Source organism: Panulirus ornatus, chromosome 1, assembly GCF_036320965.1.
Source record: "Panulirus ornatus isolate Po-2019 chromosome 1, ASM3632096v1, whole genome shotgun sequence".
Taxonomy (NCBI): domain Eukaryota; kingdom Metazoa; phylum Arthropoda; class Malacostraca; order Decapoda; family Palinuridae; genus Panulirus; species Panulirus ornatus.
In genome coordinates, this window is record NC_092224.1 from 15,522,602 (window position 1) to 15,540,332 (window position 17,731).

General features: G+C 40.5%; 1 protein-coding gene and 1 long non-coding RNA gene across 14 annotated transcripts in view; one reads left to right on the forward strand and one right to left on the reverse strand.

The window, feature by feature from the left end:
- The window catches only part of LOC139757224 (uncharacterized), a 321,083-nt gene that overhangs the window by 286,495 nt on the left and 16,857 nt on the right, over positions 1–17,731 (forward strand). The gene's annotated exons all lie outside the window — the stretch shown is intronic.
- LOC139757896 (uncharacterized) overlaps positions 1–17,731 on the reverse strand; it is a 175,941-nt gene that overhangs the window by 104,064 nt on the left and 54,146 nt on the right. The gene's annotated exons all lie outside the window — the stretch shown is intronic.

Here is a 17,731-nt window from a genome sequence, read left to right on the forward strand (position 1 = left end):
AGATCAGGAGATTCTATTTGTAGTTCCTGATGTTGCTCTAACAGTGGTACAGGGAAAAGAGTACCGTAAAGTCAGAACTCTGCTTCATAGATCTCGAAGTTGGAAGGTCTGTCCTGGAATTCATGCTTAAGATGAGCATCTTTTACCAGAGACTTTTACAAATTCTAGTCACTTTCCATTCCAGTGGTGATGAGAAGTGACCTCAAGTTGGGGGAATATACTGCATTGCAGTGAGACAGCTATTTCTTGCAAAAAGACAGCTTCCTTCGAAAAGCCCATAAAGTGTCATAGAATGTGGTCATGACTTGGTTTTTATTTTGCATACACATGTTCAGAGGATTTAGGTGCCCCAATGTGAATGTCAAAAAAGCAAGGATCTGCAATCCCTTCATTTTGCAATTAAGGGAGAGCTTGTCTTCCTCATTCAGAAATATTTGTTTCACATTGCAACTCAGATGATTAATTCAAGACAATCCCTTGGCATAGCAAGCATACATAAGCTTGACATTGTATAGTAATCCACTTAAATGGTACTATTCCTTATGAATTAACTGAACTGCCAGTGGTTGAGAACTCAGGCTTGGATGAAAATCACCACTTCTACCACAACATGCATCACATGGTCCATATCCTGAGTTTTGTTAAATAGAGCTTCTTGATACTAAATGTAATTAAGAACATTAAACTCAAACTCAAATACTGAATCTGTACTCTGCACTTAATTCTTGATTTTTACAGCTAATCCTGATTATCTTCTCACCATCAAACAGGCTCTATTTGCTTGACAATTATCACCCTTTGCCACTCAACACCTGATTTTTCAAAAGCAGCAGTCACACCGTTAAAAGTGCTCTCCCCTTTAGTTGTGCCTTGCAAAGATATTGGTACCAAGAATTTAGTTGTGCCTTGCAAAGATACTTGTTCCATGAATTCCTTTGTCACATTTATAGCTGCATTGATGCTATAAAAAAAATAATGTCAGACATTCAATGTCATTTTTACCAGTTTCTATCAGAAAAGCAGCAGCTTTATCTTGTTCTGGAGCTAACATTGCAGATTGTCAGGCAAGTCATTTTGCCAAAAGGCAGGGATAGCACATGGTGCTTACCTCAGGAAAATGTAGAAAGGAGAATGAGTTATGTGAGTTAAGTGTTGTCAAATATTATGTATGACAAAACGAGATTGTATCTTTGTGGACAGAATGCCAGTAGTCTACATATGGGTGAAGCTGAAAGAATAGACAAGTATCTGGGTAAGAGGAGTGCAACTTGACAACCAGTAAAGTGGTGGCTTACTACACAGCCATTGCTAACCCTCCCAATACTCAGGTGGCTAGTACTGGTAATATACCTCCTTGGTCATTGGCTGCCTACCAACTAGTACCTGCTCAGTTCCTCTCATCAAAATTGGTGACTCACTCCCCCAGCTCCTTTCAGAACATTTATGTTTCTGTCTCACTCCTCTTGCTACCAGGTGCATGAGCACTGTCAGTCACCCATCTCATGCAATCCACTTTCATTTTCACCTACATTGGTCTCAAGCTCACTTCTTTACACTTTCATACAATCCCACAACTTCTTTAGCAATAATGATGATAGGAATAATTGTAGTAATAGAAATGATTATTTATTGATGATATGGAGATTGTGGCAGATTGGAGTAAGAAAGTGCAGAAGCTGATGTGTGAATTTGGGTGAGTATGTGAAAGGAGGAAGTTGAAAACAAATTTGAATAGAAGCAAGGTTATTAGGTTTAGCACTGAAAAGCAAGGGGATATTTGGAGTGTATGTTTGAATAGAGAGAACATGGAGTAAGTGGAGTGTATCCAATACCTGGGAGTGGACATGGCAGTGAATGGAATCATGGGAATTGAAGTAAACATTAGGATGGGTGAAGGGGCAAAAGTGTTGGGTGCATTGAGGAATGTGTGTAGAAAGAGAAGTCACTGTCTTTAAGGCCTAAGAAGGGTTTTGATGGTGTATTTGTTCCATCAGTGCTATAAGGACAAAAACATAGAAAATAGGGTGAATGAGTTGGAAATGAAATGTTTGAGGACAGTTTGTGATGTAAAGGAGGTAGATTGAACAAGAAATGATGGGTAAGAGAAAGGCACAATATTATGAGATATATGTGTCAGAGCTGAAAAAGGTGTGCTGAAATGGTTTGGACATATGGTGAAGTTGAATAAAGAAAGGATGAGTAAAGGGGTATACGTCAGAAGTGAAGGATACAAGGAAAAGAGGGAAACTAAGAAGGAGGAGGAAGTGTAAGATGCTTTGAAGGCTCAGGGCCTGAACATGCAGGAGGGTGGGAGGCATGCTAGGGTTACAGCAAATTAGAACAGTGATTTACAACAGAGGACATGCTGTCAGTGGGTAGAACCAGGGTCTATAATGCGATTAGGGGAAGTAACAGAAGAAATTATGGGGCCTGGATATGGACAGGGGGCTTTGGATTTTGTGCATTATACTGACAGCTAGAGGATGGATGTGAGTGAATGAGTCAATTTCTTTGTCTTTCCCTAGTGTTGCTTGACTTTCATCGGAACTTGTGAACATATATAAAAAAATGATAGTGGCTGATTCGAGTGAGAAACTGCAGAGGTTGGTGACTGAGTTTGGAAAAGTGTGTGAAAGGAGAATGTTGAGAGTACATGTGAATAAGAGCAAGATTATTAAGTTCAGTAAGGTTGAGGGACAAGTAGATTGGGATGTAAGTTTGAATGGACAAAAATTGGAGGAAGTGAAATGTTTTAGGTATCTGGGAGTGGACTTAGCAACGAATGGAACCATGGAAGTGGAAGTAAGTCACAGGGTGGGGGAGGGGGCGAAGATTCTGGGAGCGATGGAGACTGTGTGGAGGGAGAGAACGTTATCTCAGAGAGCAAAAATGGGTATGTTTGAAGGAATAGTAGTTCCAACAGTGTTATATGGTTGAGAGGCATGGGCTATAGATAGGGTTGTGCGGACGAGGGTGGATGTGTTGGAAATGAAATGTATGAGGACAATGTGAGGTGGTTTGATCGAGTAAGTAATGAAAGGGTAAAAGAGATGTGTGGAAATAAAAAGAGTGTAGTTGAGAGAGCAGAAGAGGGTGTGCTGAAATGGTTAGGGCATTTGGAGAGAATGAGTGAGGAAATATTGACAAAGAGGATATATGTGTCAGAGGTGAAGGAAACAAGAAGTGGGAGACCAAATTGGTGGTGGAAGGATGGAGTGAAAAAGATTTTGAGCGATCGGGGCCTGAACATACAGGAGGATGAGAGGCATGCAAGGAACAGAGTGAATTGGAACAGTGTGTTATACCAGGGTTGATGTGCTGTCAGTGGACTGAACTAGGGCATATGACACATCTAGGGTAAACCATGGAAAGGTCTGTGGGGCCTGGATGTGGATAGGGATCTGTGGTTTCAGTGCATCACACATGACAGCTAGAGACTGAGTGTGAACAAATGTGGCTTTTTTTGTCCATTTTCCTGGCACTGCCTCGCTGAAGGAGGGGGTAATGATGCAGTTTCCTATGGGATGGGGTAGCACCAGGAATGGATGAAGGCAAGCAAGTATGTATATGTGAATGTGTACATATTTATATTTCTGTGTATGTATATGTATATATGGTGATATGTATATGTATGTATATGTGCGTGTATAGGCATTTATGTATATGTATATGTGTATTTGAGTGGATGGGCCATTCTTCGTCTGTTTCCTGGCACTCCCTCGCTGACGCAGGAAGCTGCAATGATAATAATAATAATAATATTGATAATGATAATAATAATAATATTAATGATATTGATAATGATAATATTTTGATTATGATAATATATATATCCCTGAGGTTAGGGAAAAAGAACTCTACCTCCATATTTCGTATGTGTCATAGGAGGTGACTAAGGGGCAGGATTAGAGAGCTGGAACTCTACCTGAACACCCTTCTTGTATTTCAGTTTTTCTAAAAGATGGAACAGAAGATGGAGCCAAGAGAGGAATGCTGCTCCTGTTCGAAGGTTCAGACTGGGATGTCTAAATGTGTGTGGTTGTAATTAAGATGAGAAGAAAGGAGAGTTAGGTAGTATGTTTGTGAAAGAAACTTAGATGTTGTATCTCTGAGTGAAATAAAGGTCATTTGTGAAGGGGAAATATGGTTTGGAAATGTTGTAGGAGTAAGGTTAGGGGTTGGTGAGCGGGCAAGAGACAAGGAAGGAGGAGTTGTGGAAATGTATGAAAGAATTTAAGGAAGTGAGACCTAGACTGATGTGGGTGAAAATTAAATTGGACTGTGAGAGATGGGTGATTATTAGTGCTTATGCACCAGGCCATGAGAAGAAAGACTGAGAATCAAGTGTTTTGGGAGTAGTTGCATCAGTGTGTCAACAGTTTGGTGCAAGAGCCTGGGTATTGGTATTAAGTAATTTAAATGCAAAGTTGAATAATGTGGCAGTTAAGGGTATTATTTAAGGGGGATGAGGTACTCAGTAAAGTGAATGGAAATTGTAAACAGCTTGTGAAGTTGTGTGCTGAAAAAGGGCTGATGATTGGGAATACTTAGTTTAAAAAAGGGGCATACACAAGTATACATATGTGTGTAGGAAAGATGCATTATTGGATTACATGCATTATTGGATTACATATAAATTGATAGGTGTGCAAAAGAGAGACTTTTGGATGGGAATGTGCTGAGAGGGGCAAATGATAGGATGTCTGGTCATTTCCTTGTGGAGGTGAGGGTAAGTTTTGTAAAGGTTTGCAGAAAAGAGAAGACATTATGGATTTGAAGAGAATGGTGAGAGTAAATGAACTTGGAAAAGAGACTTGTGCAAAGAAATATCAGGAGAGATAGAATGCAGAATGACAAAAGATGAGAGTAAACAAAGTTAGGGGAGTGGGTGAGGAATGGGAGGTATCTAGGAATGCAGTATTAGTACGTGCAAGAGATATGTATGACTTGCATAAGTTAGCAGGTGAGCAGCTTAGAAAAGTTATTGAGTAGTGGGATGATGAAAGAGAAAAGAGAAGCATTTACAAAGGTGGTGCTCACAGGGAAGGAATGCAAAGATTAGGGGTAGTATAACAGGAAGTGGCAGAAGGTCAAAAGGAAAGTGCTGTAGTTGAAAATGAGGGCAAATAAGAGTTGGAGTGAATATCAGTAAATTTTGCGGAGAATAAGATATTTTTGAAGGAAGTTAATAGTGTACGAAAAACAAGAGAACAAATATGAACATTAGTGAAGGGGGAAAATTGATAAGTGGTAACAGGCAGTAATGAAGTAAGGAGGGGGATGGAGTATGTATTGTGAGGGACTGTTGATGATGTAGCAGATGTAGGATGTTTGGGTCAGGTTGGTATGCAGAATGAGTCATGGAGAGTGGTTTGGTGAAGAGAGAAGAGGTGGTGAAAGCCTTACATAAGATGAAATGTAGCAAGGTGGCTGGAGTGGATGGTACTGCAGTTGAATTTCTTAAGAAGGGGGTGACTGTGTTGTTGATTGATTAGTTAGGATTTTCAGATGTATGTATGGATCATGGTCAGGTGCCGAGGGTTGCCAGAAAGCATGTCTGTATGGTGCCACTGTATAAAGGTAAAGGGGATAAAGATGGGTGGTTAAATTACAGAGGTATGACTGTGTTGAGTGTACCTGGGAGAGTGGTGATTGAGAGCGTGAAGGCATGTGCAGAGCATCAGACTGGGAGGAACAGTATGGTATCAGCAAGTGAGAAAGGATGTGTGGATTAGGCATTTATTGATCTGATGAAAGCATATGATAAGTTTTAAGAATATTTAGTGTGTGAGGAAAGCTGCTTACAGCAGTGAGAAGTTTTATCAAGGATGTAAGGTTTTTGTACAAGTAGCAAGAGTGGAGAATGAATAATTTTAAGTGAGGGTTGGTCTGTGGCAAGGGTGTGTGATGTCACCATGACTGTTTGATTAGTTTATGGTTGGGATAGTGAGAGAGGTAGATGCAAGAGTCTCTGAGAGAGAGGCGAGTATGCAGTTTGTAGGGGTTGAGGGGACCTGATAAGTGAGTCAGTTGTTGTTTGCTGATGATACAGCACTTATGGTAGATTTGAGTGAGAAATTGCAGTCAGTGACTGAGCTTGAGTTTGGAAGAGTATGTGAAAAGAGGAAGTTGAGAGTAAATGTGAATAAAAGCAAGGTTATTAGGTTTAGCAAGGTAGAGGGATGAATTAGTTGGGGTTTGAGTTTGAATGGAAAAAATTAGAGGTATTGAAATGTTCTAGATAGCTGGGAGTGGATATACAGATGTTCCCAACTTACGACCAGTGCGCCTTAGGACCATCTGCACATACAACCAGAAAAAAATTATAAGTGAAAAAATATACTTAAATATAGAAATTATTCTTGGTCTTACATCCATCAGTGTTAACAGTTGTGTGCATAAGATAGTGTATGTCAGACGTTCCCCGCATTGTGTACATCACAGCATCTCTCTCAGTTCTCGCTCTCAGTTACCATTCAGTAAGCGCACTTTATTCAAGTGAATCTAACGAATTTTTGTGCTGGACCAAATGATTTTTGTATTAAACCCCAAAGATGACAAGTAAGAGGGAAAACCCAACACATGTTGATAGATCTGGCAAGAAGCCAAGGACGATGCTTGACTTGGAATTGAAAATGAAGGTAATCACCCATTATGAAGGAGGAAAAAAGTTAATGTGATTGCACATGATCTACAGTTGTCCCATTTGAGAGTCTTCACAATTTTGAAGGACAAAGAAAAATACATGAAGCAGTTAAAGGTTAGGCAAGTATGAAGTCTATAGTTATAACAAAGCAACAACAAGGTCCCATCCACAAAATGGATAGGCTGTTGATGCTGTGGCTGGAAGATCAGATTCAAAAATGTATACCACTAAGCTTACCAACAATTCAGGCGAAGGCTAGAAATCTTTTTGAGACTTTGAAGGAGCAAGTGGGAGAGGATTACATCAAGAACTTCACAGCAAGTCATGGTTGGTTCAATAGATTTAAAAGAAGATATTTCTTACACAACGTTTGAGTCACAGGTGAAGCAGCAGGTGCTGAGGAGGGAGCTACCAAAAAGTTCATTGAAAGTTTGGATGAATCAATCTGTGAACTAAAGAATCTTAAAAGGTAAGAAGAAACTACAAAATGATATGTTAAAGCTGGGTAATGAAAAACAAGATAATCATGGCAGAAATTGAGTAGGACAAAAGAATGCTGTACAGGTATATGAATTCTGCATGCCATGCTGACACGTATCCAGCTTATGTCCATTTCGAGATATGACCGGTCGGTCAGAATGGAACTTAGATGTATGTCGGGGAGCATCTGTAGTGGCAAATTGAATCAAGAAACCAGAATGTTGGATGAGGGTTTAAAGGTTCTGGGAGCATTAAGGAATCTGGGGAAAGAGGGGTCATGTTCTGGGATGGCAAAAATGGGTATTTGTGAAGGTATGGTAGTATCTACAGTGTTGTTTGGATGTGAGGCTTGGGCTGTAGATGAGGGTGTGCATAGGAGAATGAAGGTGCTGGAAATGAAATGTTTAAGAACATTGTGGTTTAAGATGGTTTGATCACATTGTTAGTGAAAGGGGAAGAGAGAGGTGTCATGATAAGAAGAGTGCAGTTGAGACAATCACCTGAGACAATCACCCAATAAATATGAACCAAATAATCACACAGTCTTATAAAAGAGTGATTATTAATTATATATATGCAGGCTTTGATATCCCCCAAAGTATATTGCAATCCCAGATTCAAATCTAGCTTGAGCAATAGTCCTTTTACTGAGGTTTTCAATCAAATCTATTCCTTTCACAAAACTATAGTTTAGAGAATATTGCTAGTCCAAAATTCTTTTTGTTTTAAAGCTGAAATCTGATATAGTGAAACACTTCTGTACTTTAAATAACCAAGGAAATATAGTGCTTACTCAAGCCGATAGATGTCCAGTTATTATTATTTTTTTTTTTTTTTTTTTTTTTTTTTTTTTTTTCCCAAAAGAAGGAACAGAGAAGAGGGCCAGGTGAGGATATTCCCTCAAAGACCCAGTCCTCTGTTCTTAACGCTACCTCGCTATCGCGGGAAATGGCAAATAGTATGAAAGAAAGAAGAAAGTAAAAGAATGACATACATTGTGTATTTGCACAACTTGATATCGCCCAACATATATTTCAATCCAAGATTTGAGTTCAGCATGAAAAATAGTCCTTGTATTGAAGTTTCAAAAGCAAATATACTACCCTCACAAAGATACCTAAAATTGCAGGTAATAGTTCAGAGAATTTTTCAGCCCAAGAAAGGGCAAATGAGAGTTGGGGTGAGAGAGTATCATTAAATTTTAGGGAGAATAAAAAGATGTTCTGGAAGGAGGTAAATAAAGTGCGTAAGACAAGGGAGCAGATGGGAACTTCAGTGAAGGGCGCAAATGGGGAGGTGATAACAAGTAGTGGTGATGTGAGAAGGAGATGGAGTGAGTATTTTGAAGGTTTGTTGAATGTGTTTGATGATAGAGTGGCAGATATAAGGTGTTTTGGTCGAGGTGGTGTGCAAAGTGAGAGGGTTAGGGAAAATGATTTGCTAAACAGAGAAGAGGTAGTAAAAGCTTTGCGGAAGATGAAAGCCGGCAAGGCAGCAGGTTTGGATGGTATTGCAGTGGAATTTATTAAAAAAGGGGGTGACTGTATTGTTGACTGGTTGGTAAGGTTATTTAATGTATGTATGACTCATGGTGAGGTGCCGGAGGATTGGCGGAATGCGTGCATAGTGCCATTGTACAAAGGCAAAGGGGATAAGAGTGAGTGCTCAAATTACAGAGGTATAAGTTTGTTGAGTATTCCTGGTAAATTATATGGGAGGATATTGATTGAGAAGGTGAAGGCATGTACAGAGCATCAGATTGGGGAAGAGCAGTGTGGTTTCAGAAGTGGTAGAGGATGTGTGGATCAGGTGTTTGCTTTGAAGAATGTATGTGAGAAATACTTAGAAAAGCAAATGGATTTGTATGTAGCATTTATGGATCTGGAGAAGGCATATGATAGAGTTGATAGAGATGCTCTGTGGAAGGTATTAAGAATATATGGTGTGGGAGGCAAGTTGTTAGAAGCAGTGAAAAGTTTTTATCGAGGATGTAAGGCATGTGTACGTGTAGGAAGAGAGGAAAGTGATTGGTTCTCAGTGAATGTAGGTTTGTGGCAGGGGTGTGTGATGTCTCCATGGTTGTTTAATTTGTTTATGGATGGGGTTGTTAGGGAGGTGAATGCAAGAGTTTTGGAAAGAGGGGCAAGTATGAAGTCTGTTGGGGATGAGAGAGCTTGGGAAGTGAGTCAGTTGTTGTTCGCTGATGATACAGCGCTGGTGGCTGATTCATGTGAGAAACTGCAGAAGCTGGTGACTGAGTTTGGTAAAGTGTGTGAAAGAAGAAAGTTAAGAGTAAATGTGAATAAGAGCAAGGTTATTAGGTACAGTAGGGTTGAGGGTCAAGTCAATTGGGAGGTGAGTTTGAATGGAGAAAAACTGGAGGAAGTGAAGTGTTTTAGATATCTAGGAGTGGATCTGGCAGCGGATGGAACCATGGAAGCGGAAGTGGATCATAGGGTGGGGGAGGGGGCGAAAATTCTGGGAGCCTTGAAGAATGTGTGGAAGTCGAGAACATTATCTCGGAAAGCAAAAATGGGTATGTTTGAAGGAATAGTGGTTCCAACAATGTTGTATGGTTGCGAGGCGTGGGCTATGGATAGAGTTGTGCGCAGGAGGATGGATGTGCTGGAAATGAGATGTTTGAGGACAACGTGTGGTGTGAGGTGGTTTGATTGAGTAAGTAACGTAAGGGTAAGAGAGATGTGTGGAAATAAAAAGAGCGTGGTTGAGAGAGCAGAAGAGGGTGTTTTGAAATGGTTCGGGCACATGGAGAGAATGAGTGAGGAAAGATTGACCAAGAGAATATATGTGTCGGAGGTGGAGGGAACGAGGAGAAGAGGGAGACCAAATTGGCGGTGGAAAGATGGAGTGAAAAAGATTTTGTGTGATCGGGGCCTGAGCATGCAGGAGGGTGAAAGGAGGGCAAGGAATAGAGTGAATTGGAGCGATGTGGTATACCGGGGTTGACGTGCTGTCAGTGGATTGAATCAAGGCATGTGAAGCGTCTGGGGTAAACCATGGAAAGCTGTGTAGGTATGTATATTTGCGTGTGTGGACGCATGTATATACATGTGTATGGGGGTGGGTTGGGCCATTTCTTTCGTCTGTTTCCTTGCGCTAAGTCGCAAACGCGGGAGACCGATAAAGCAAAAAAAAAAAGAACCTTTTTGCTTTAGAATTGAAATATGACATAGTGAAATGCTTCTGTACTTGAAATAATCATGGAAAATATCTCACAATGCTTTTTCAAGTTAATATATACCCTGGAAATAAGGGAGAAAGAATACTTCCCACGCATTCCTCACGTGTCATAGAAGGCAACTAAAGGGGACGGGAGCGGGGGGCCAGAATCCCTCCCCTCCTTGTATTTTAACTTTCTAAAAGGGGAAACAGAAGGAGTCACGCGGGGAGTGCTCATCTTCCTCGAAGGCTCAGATTGGGGAGTCTAAATGTGTGTGGATGTAACCAAGATGAGAAAAAAGGAGAGATAGCTAGTATGTTTGAGGAAAGGAACCTGGATGTTTTGGCTCTGAGTGAAACGAAGCTCAAGGGTAAAGGGGAGGAGTAAAGGTTTGGGAATGTCTTGGGAGTAAAGTCAGGGATTAGTGAAAGGACAAGAGCAAGGAGTTGTGGGAGTATGTGATAGAATGTAAGAAAGTAAATTCTAGATTGATATGGGTAAAACTGAAAGTTGATAGAGAGAGATGGGTGATTATTGGTGCATATGCCCCTGGGCATGAGAAGAAAGATCATGAGAGGCAGGTGTTTTGGGAGCAGCTGAATGAGTGTGTTAGTGGTTTTGATGCACAAGACCGGGTTATAGAGATGGGTGATTTGAATGTAAAGTTGAGTAATGTGGGAGTTGAGGGAATAATTGGTGTACATGGGGTGTTCAGTGTTGTAAATGGAAATGGTGAAGAGCTTGTAGATTTATGTGCTGAAAAAGGACTGGTGATTGAGCATACCTGGTTTAAAAAGCGAGATATACATAAGTATACGTATGTAAGTAGGAGAGATGGCCAGAGATCATTATTGGATTACGTGTTAATTGATAGGCGCGTGAAAGAGAGACTTTTGGATGTTAATGTGATGAGAGGTGCAACTGGAGGGATGTCTGATCATTATCTTGTTGAGGCAAAGGTGAAGATTTGTAGGGGTTTTCAGAAAAGAAGAGAGAATATTGGGGTGAAGAGGGTGGTGAGAGTTAGTGAGCTTGGGAAGGAGACTTGTGTGAGGAAGTACCAGGAGAGACTGAGTTCAGAATGGAAAAAGGTGAGAACAAAGGAGGTAAGGGGAATGGGGGAGGAATGGGATGTATTTAGGGAAGCAGTGATGGCTTGCGCAAAAGATGCTTGTGGCATGAGAAGCGTGGGAGGTGGGTTGATTAGAAAGGGTAGTGAGTGGTGGGATGAAGAAGTAAGATTATTAGTGAAAGAGAAGAGAGAGGCATTTGGATAATTTTTGCAGGGAAAAAATGCAAATGACTGGGAGATGTATAAAAGAAAGAGGCAGGAGGTCAAGAGAAAGGTGCAAGAGGTGAAAAAGAAGGCAAATGAGAGTTGTGGGGAGAGAGTATCATTAAATTTTAGGGAGAATAAAAAGATGTTTTGGAAGGAGGTAAATAAAGTGCGTAAGACGAGGGAGCAAATGGGAACTTCGGTGAAGGGGGCTAATGGGGAGGTGATAACAAGTAGTGGTGATGTGAGAAGGAGATGGAGTGAGTATTTTGAAGGTTTGTTGAATGTGTTTGATGATAGAGTGGCAGATATAGGGAGTGTTGGTCGAGGTGGTGTGCAAAGTGAGAGGGTTAGGGAAAATGATTTGGTAAACAGAGAAGAGGTAGTAAAAGCTTTGCGGAAGATGAAAGCCGCCAAGGCAGCAGGTTTGGATGGTGTTGCAGTGGAATTTATTGAAAAAGGGGGTGACTGTATTGTTGACTGGTTGGTAAGGTTATTTAATGTATTTATGATTCATGGTGAGGTGCCGGAGGATTGGCGGAATGCTTGCATAGTGCCATTGTACAAAGGCAAAGAGGATAAGAGTGAGTGCTCAAATTACAGAGGTATAAGTTTGTTGAGTATACCTGGTAAATTATATGGGAGGGTATTGATTGAGAGGGTGAAGGCATGTACAGAGCATCAGATTGGGGAAGAGCAGTGTGGTTTCAGAAGTGGTAGAGGATGTGTGGATCAGGTGTTTGCTTTGAAGAATGTATGTGAGAAATACTTAGAAAAGCAAATGGATTTGTATGTAGCATTTATGGATCTGGAGAAGGCATATGATAGAGTTGATAGAGATGCTCTGTGGAAGGTATTAAGAATATATGGTGTGGGAGGCAAGTTGTTAGAAGCTGTGAAAAGTTTTTATCGAGGATGTAAGGCACATGTATGTGTAGGAAGAGAGGAAAGTGATTGGTTCTCAGTGAATGTAGGTTTGCGGCAGGGGTGTGTGATGTCTCCATGGTTGTTTAATTTGTTTATGGATGGGGTTGTTAGGGAGGTGAATGCAAGAGTTTTGGAAAGAGGGGCAAGTATGCAGTCTGTCGTGGATGAGAGAGCTTGGGAAGTGAGTCAGTTGTTGTTCGCTGATGATACAGCGCTGGTGGCTGATTCATGTGAGAAACTGCAGAAGCTGGTGACTGAGTTTGGTAAAGTGTGTGAAAGAAGAGAGTTAAGAGTAAATGTGAATAAGAGCAGGGTTATTAGGTACAGTAGGGTTGAGGGTCAAGTCAATTGGGAGGTAAGTTTGAATGGAGTAAAACTGGAGGAAGTGAAGTGTTTTAGATATCTGGGAGTGGATCTGGCAGCGGATGGAACCATGGAAGTGGAAGTGAATCATAGGGTGGGGGAGGGGGCGAAAATTCTGGGAGCCTTGAAGAATGTGTGGAAGTCGAGAACATTATCTCGGAAAGCAAAAATGGGAATGTATGAAGGAATAGTGGTTCCAACAATGTTGTATGGTTGCGAGGCATGGGCTATGGATAGAGTTGTGCGTAGGAGGGTGGATGTGCTGGAAATGAGATGTTTGAGGACAATATGTGGTGTGAGGTGGTTTGATCGAGTAAGTAATGTAAGGGTAAGAGTGATGTGTGGAAATAAAAAGAGTGTGGTTGAGAGAGCAGAAGAGGGTGTTTTGAAATGGTTTGGTCACATGGAGAGAATGAGTGAGGAACGATTGACAAAGAGGATATATGTGTCAGAGGTGGAGGGAACGAGGAGAAGTAGGAGACCAAATCGGAGGTGGAAAGATGGAGTGAAAAAAATTTTGAGTGATCGGGGCCTGAACATGCAGAAGGGTGAAAGGCGGGCAAGGAACAGAGTGAATTGGAACGATGTGGTATACCGGGGTTGACGTGCTGTCAATGGATTGGACCAGGGCATGTGAAGCGTCTGGGGTAAACCATGGAAAGTTCTGTGGGGCCTGGATGTGGAAAGGGAGCTGTGGTTTCGGTGCATTGTTACATGACAGCTAGAGACCGAGTGTGAACGAATGGGGCCTTTTTTGTCTTTTCCTAGCGCTACCTCGCACACATGAGGGGGTGAGGGGTTTGTTATTCCATGTGTGGTGGGGTGGCAATGGGAATAAATAAAGGCAGACAGTGTGAATTATGTACATGTGTATATATGTATATGTCTGTGTGTGTATATATATGTGTACATTGAGATGTATAGGTATGTATATTTGCGTGTGTGGACGTGTATGTATATACATGTGTATGTGGGTTGGTTGGGCCATTCTTTCATCTGTTTCCTTGCGCTACTTCACTAACGCGGGAGACAGCGACAAAGCAAAATAAATATAGATAAATAAATAAATATATTAGATACAAACCAAATAATCATAGAATCTTGTAAAAGAGTAGCAGTTAATTGCTCATTTACAGGACTTGATATTTCCCAACATGTATTTCAACTCCAGATTCGAGTTCATCTTGTCCACATACTGATGTTCTCAAACAAATGTATTATCCTTACAAAAATACCATAATAGTTTAGGGAATTTGTTAGCCCAAATTTCTTTTTATTTTAAAACTGAAATATGACATAAAAGGCTTCTATACTTGAGAGAATCAAGGAAAATATCTCATAATGCATCTTTAAATATGAACTGAATAATCACAGAATCTTCTAAAAGAGTAACAGTTAATTACTTCTTTACAGGTCTTAATGTCCCCTAACATGTATTTCAACTCCCAGATTAGAATTCAGCAGAAGAAATAGTCCCTGTATTGAGCTTTCAAATAAATTCATCACCTTCACAAAAATACCAAAAATTGAGGGAATTTTTGGCCCAAAACCTTTTGTTGTAAATTTGAAATAATACATGATATAATGCTTCTTGAAGTAATCACCAAAAATGTCTCGCTTTGCTTCTGCAAGCCAATAGATACCCACTAAATATGCACAGTATAATTACAGAATCTTCTAAAAGAGTAACCATTAATTACCTATTTACAGGATTTAGTGTCCCCAATATATATATCATCCCGAGATTTGAATCCACCGCGATAGTCCGTGTACTGAGGTTTTCATGCAAATCTGTTATCATCACAAAAATACCAAAATCATTTTAGCCCAAAAACCTTTTAGTTTTAAAATTGAATTATGACAGTGAAAAGCCTCAGTACTTGAAATGATTGAGGAAGATATCTCGTGATGCTTTGTCAGGCTGAGAGACGATCTGAATAATCAGGATCTTCTAAAAGAGTAACAGTTGATTATGTATTTACAGGTATTAATGTCCCAACTTATATATCAACTTCAGTTTTGAATTCATCATGAAAATTTGTCCTTATGCTGAGATTTTCAAGTGCCTCTGTACTTAATGCTTTTCTAAGCCATTAATTACTCAATAATTATGATCGAAATAATCTCAGAATATTGTAAAGGAGTAACTATTAAATACTTACTGACAGGACTTGATGTCCCCCAGCTTATATTTCAACCCTAGATTAGAATTCAACATGGAAGATCGTCCTTGTACTTAGGTTTTCAAACAAATCTATTACCCTCAAAAAATACCAACAATTGCAGAAAATTTTATAGCCACAAAGCTTTTTTGTATTAAAACTGAAGTAATGATGAAATGCTTTTATACATGAAATAATCTGGAAAACATCTCATCTTGCTTCCCCAGGTCAAAAGATTTTTTTTTTTTTTTTTTTTTTTTTTATACTTTGTCGCTGTCTCCCGCATTTGCGAGGTAGCGCAAGGAAACAGACGAAAGAAATGGCCCAACCCCCCCCATACACATGTACATACACACGTCCACACACGGAAATATACATACCTACACAGCTTTCCATGGTTTACCCCGGACGCTTCACATGCCTTGATTCAATCCACTGACAGCACGTCAACCCCTGTATACCACATCGCTCCAATTCACTCTATTCCTTGCCCTCCTTTCACCCTCCTGCATGTTCAGGCCCCGATCACACAAAATCCTTTTCACTCCATCTTTCCACCTCCAATTTGGTCTCCCTCTTCTCCTCGTTCCCTCCACCTCCGACACATATATCCTCTTGGTCAATCTTTCCTCACTCATTCTCTCCATGTGCCCAAACCATTTCAAAACACCCTCTTCTGCTCTCTCAACCACGCTCTTTTTATTTCCACACATCTCTCTTACCCTTATGTTACTTACTCGATCAAACCACCTCACACCACACATTGTCCTCAAACATCTCATTTCCAGCACATCCATCCTCCTGCGCACAACTCTATCCATAGCCCACGCCTCGCAACCATACAACATTGTTGGAACTACTATTCCTTCAAACATACCCATTTTTGCTTTCCGGGATAATGTTCTCGACTTCCACACATTTTTCAAGGCTCCCAAAATTTTCGCCCCCTCCCCCACCCTATGATCCACTTCCGCTTCCATGGTTCCATCCGCTGACAGATCCACTCCCAGATATCTAAAACACTTCACTTCCTCCAGTTTTTCACCATTCAAACTCACCTCCCAATTGACTTGACCCTCAACCCTACTGTACCTAATAACCTTGCTCTTATTCACATTTACTCTTAACTTTCTTCTTCCACACACTTTACCAAACTCCGTCACCAGCTTCTGCAGTTTCTCACATGATTCCGCCACCAGCGCTGTATCATCAGTGAACAACAACTGACTCACTTCCCAAGCTCTCTCATCCCCAACAGACTTCATACTTGCCCCTCTTTCCAAGACTCTTGCATTTACCTCCCTAACAACCCCATCCATAAACAAATTAAACAACCATGGAGACATCACACACCCCTGCCGCAAACCTACATTCACTGAGAACCAATCACTTTCCTCTCTTCCTACACGTACACATGCCTTACATCCTCGATAAAAACTTTTCACTGCTTGTAACAACTTGCCTCCCACACCATATATTCTTAATACCTTCCACAGAGCATCTCTATCAACTCTATCATATGCCTTCTCCAGATCCATAAATGCTACATACAAATCCATTTGCTTTTCTAAGTATTTCTCACATACATTCTTCAAAGCAAACACCTGATCCACACATCCTCTACCACTTCTGAAACCACACTGCTCTTCCCCAATCTGATGCTCTGTACATGCCTTCACCCTCTCAATCAATACCCTCCCATATAATTTACCAGGAATACTCAACCAACTTATACCTCTGTAATTTGAGCACTCACTCTTATCCCCTTTGCCTTTGTACAATGGCACTATGCACGCATTCCGCCAATCCTCAGGCACCTCACCATGAGTCATACATACATTAAATAACCTTACCAACCAGTCAACAATACAGTCACCCCCTTTTTTAATAAATTCCACTGATATATACCATCCAAACCTGCTGCCTTGCCGGCTTTCATCTTCCGCAAAGCTTTTACTACCTCTTCTCTGTTTACCAAATCATTTTCCCTAACCCTCTCACTTTGCACACCACCTCGACCCAAACACCCTATATCTGCCACTCTGTCATCAGACACATTCAACAAACCTTCAAAATACTCATTCCATCTCCTTCTCACATCACCACTACTTGTTATCACCTCCCCATTTACGCCCTTCACTGAAGTTCCCATTTGCTCCCTTGTCTTACGCACCCTATTTACCTCCTTCCAGAACATCATAAAAAGATGTCAAAAGATACCCACTAGATATGAACTGAATAATTGCAGAATCTTTTAAAAGAGAAACAATTAATTATTTGTTTACTAGCTTTCATGTCTCCCAACGTATATTTCATCCCAGATTCGAATTCAGCATGCAAAATATACCCTTAACTGAGGTTTCAACCAAATCTATTACCCTCATAAAAATTCTAACAGTTTTTATCCTTGAAACCTTTTTGTTTTAGAATTGAATTGTGACGTAATGAAACTCTTGTATACTTGAACTGATCAAGGAAAATATTTCGTTTTGCATCCCCAAGCCTGTAGATACCCAGTAAATATGAAGCGAATAATCACTGAATCTCCTAAAAGATTTTTTTCTTTATTATACTTAATTGCTGTTTCCAGCATCAGCAAGGTAGCGTCAAGAAGCAGACAAAGAATGGCCCATCCACTCATATACACATATATATACATAAATGCCCATACATGCACATATACATACATGTACATA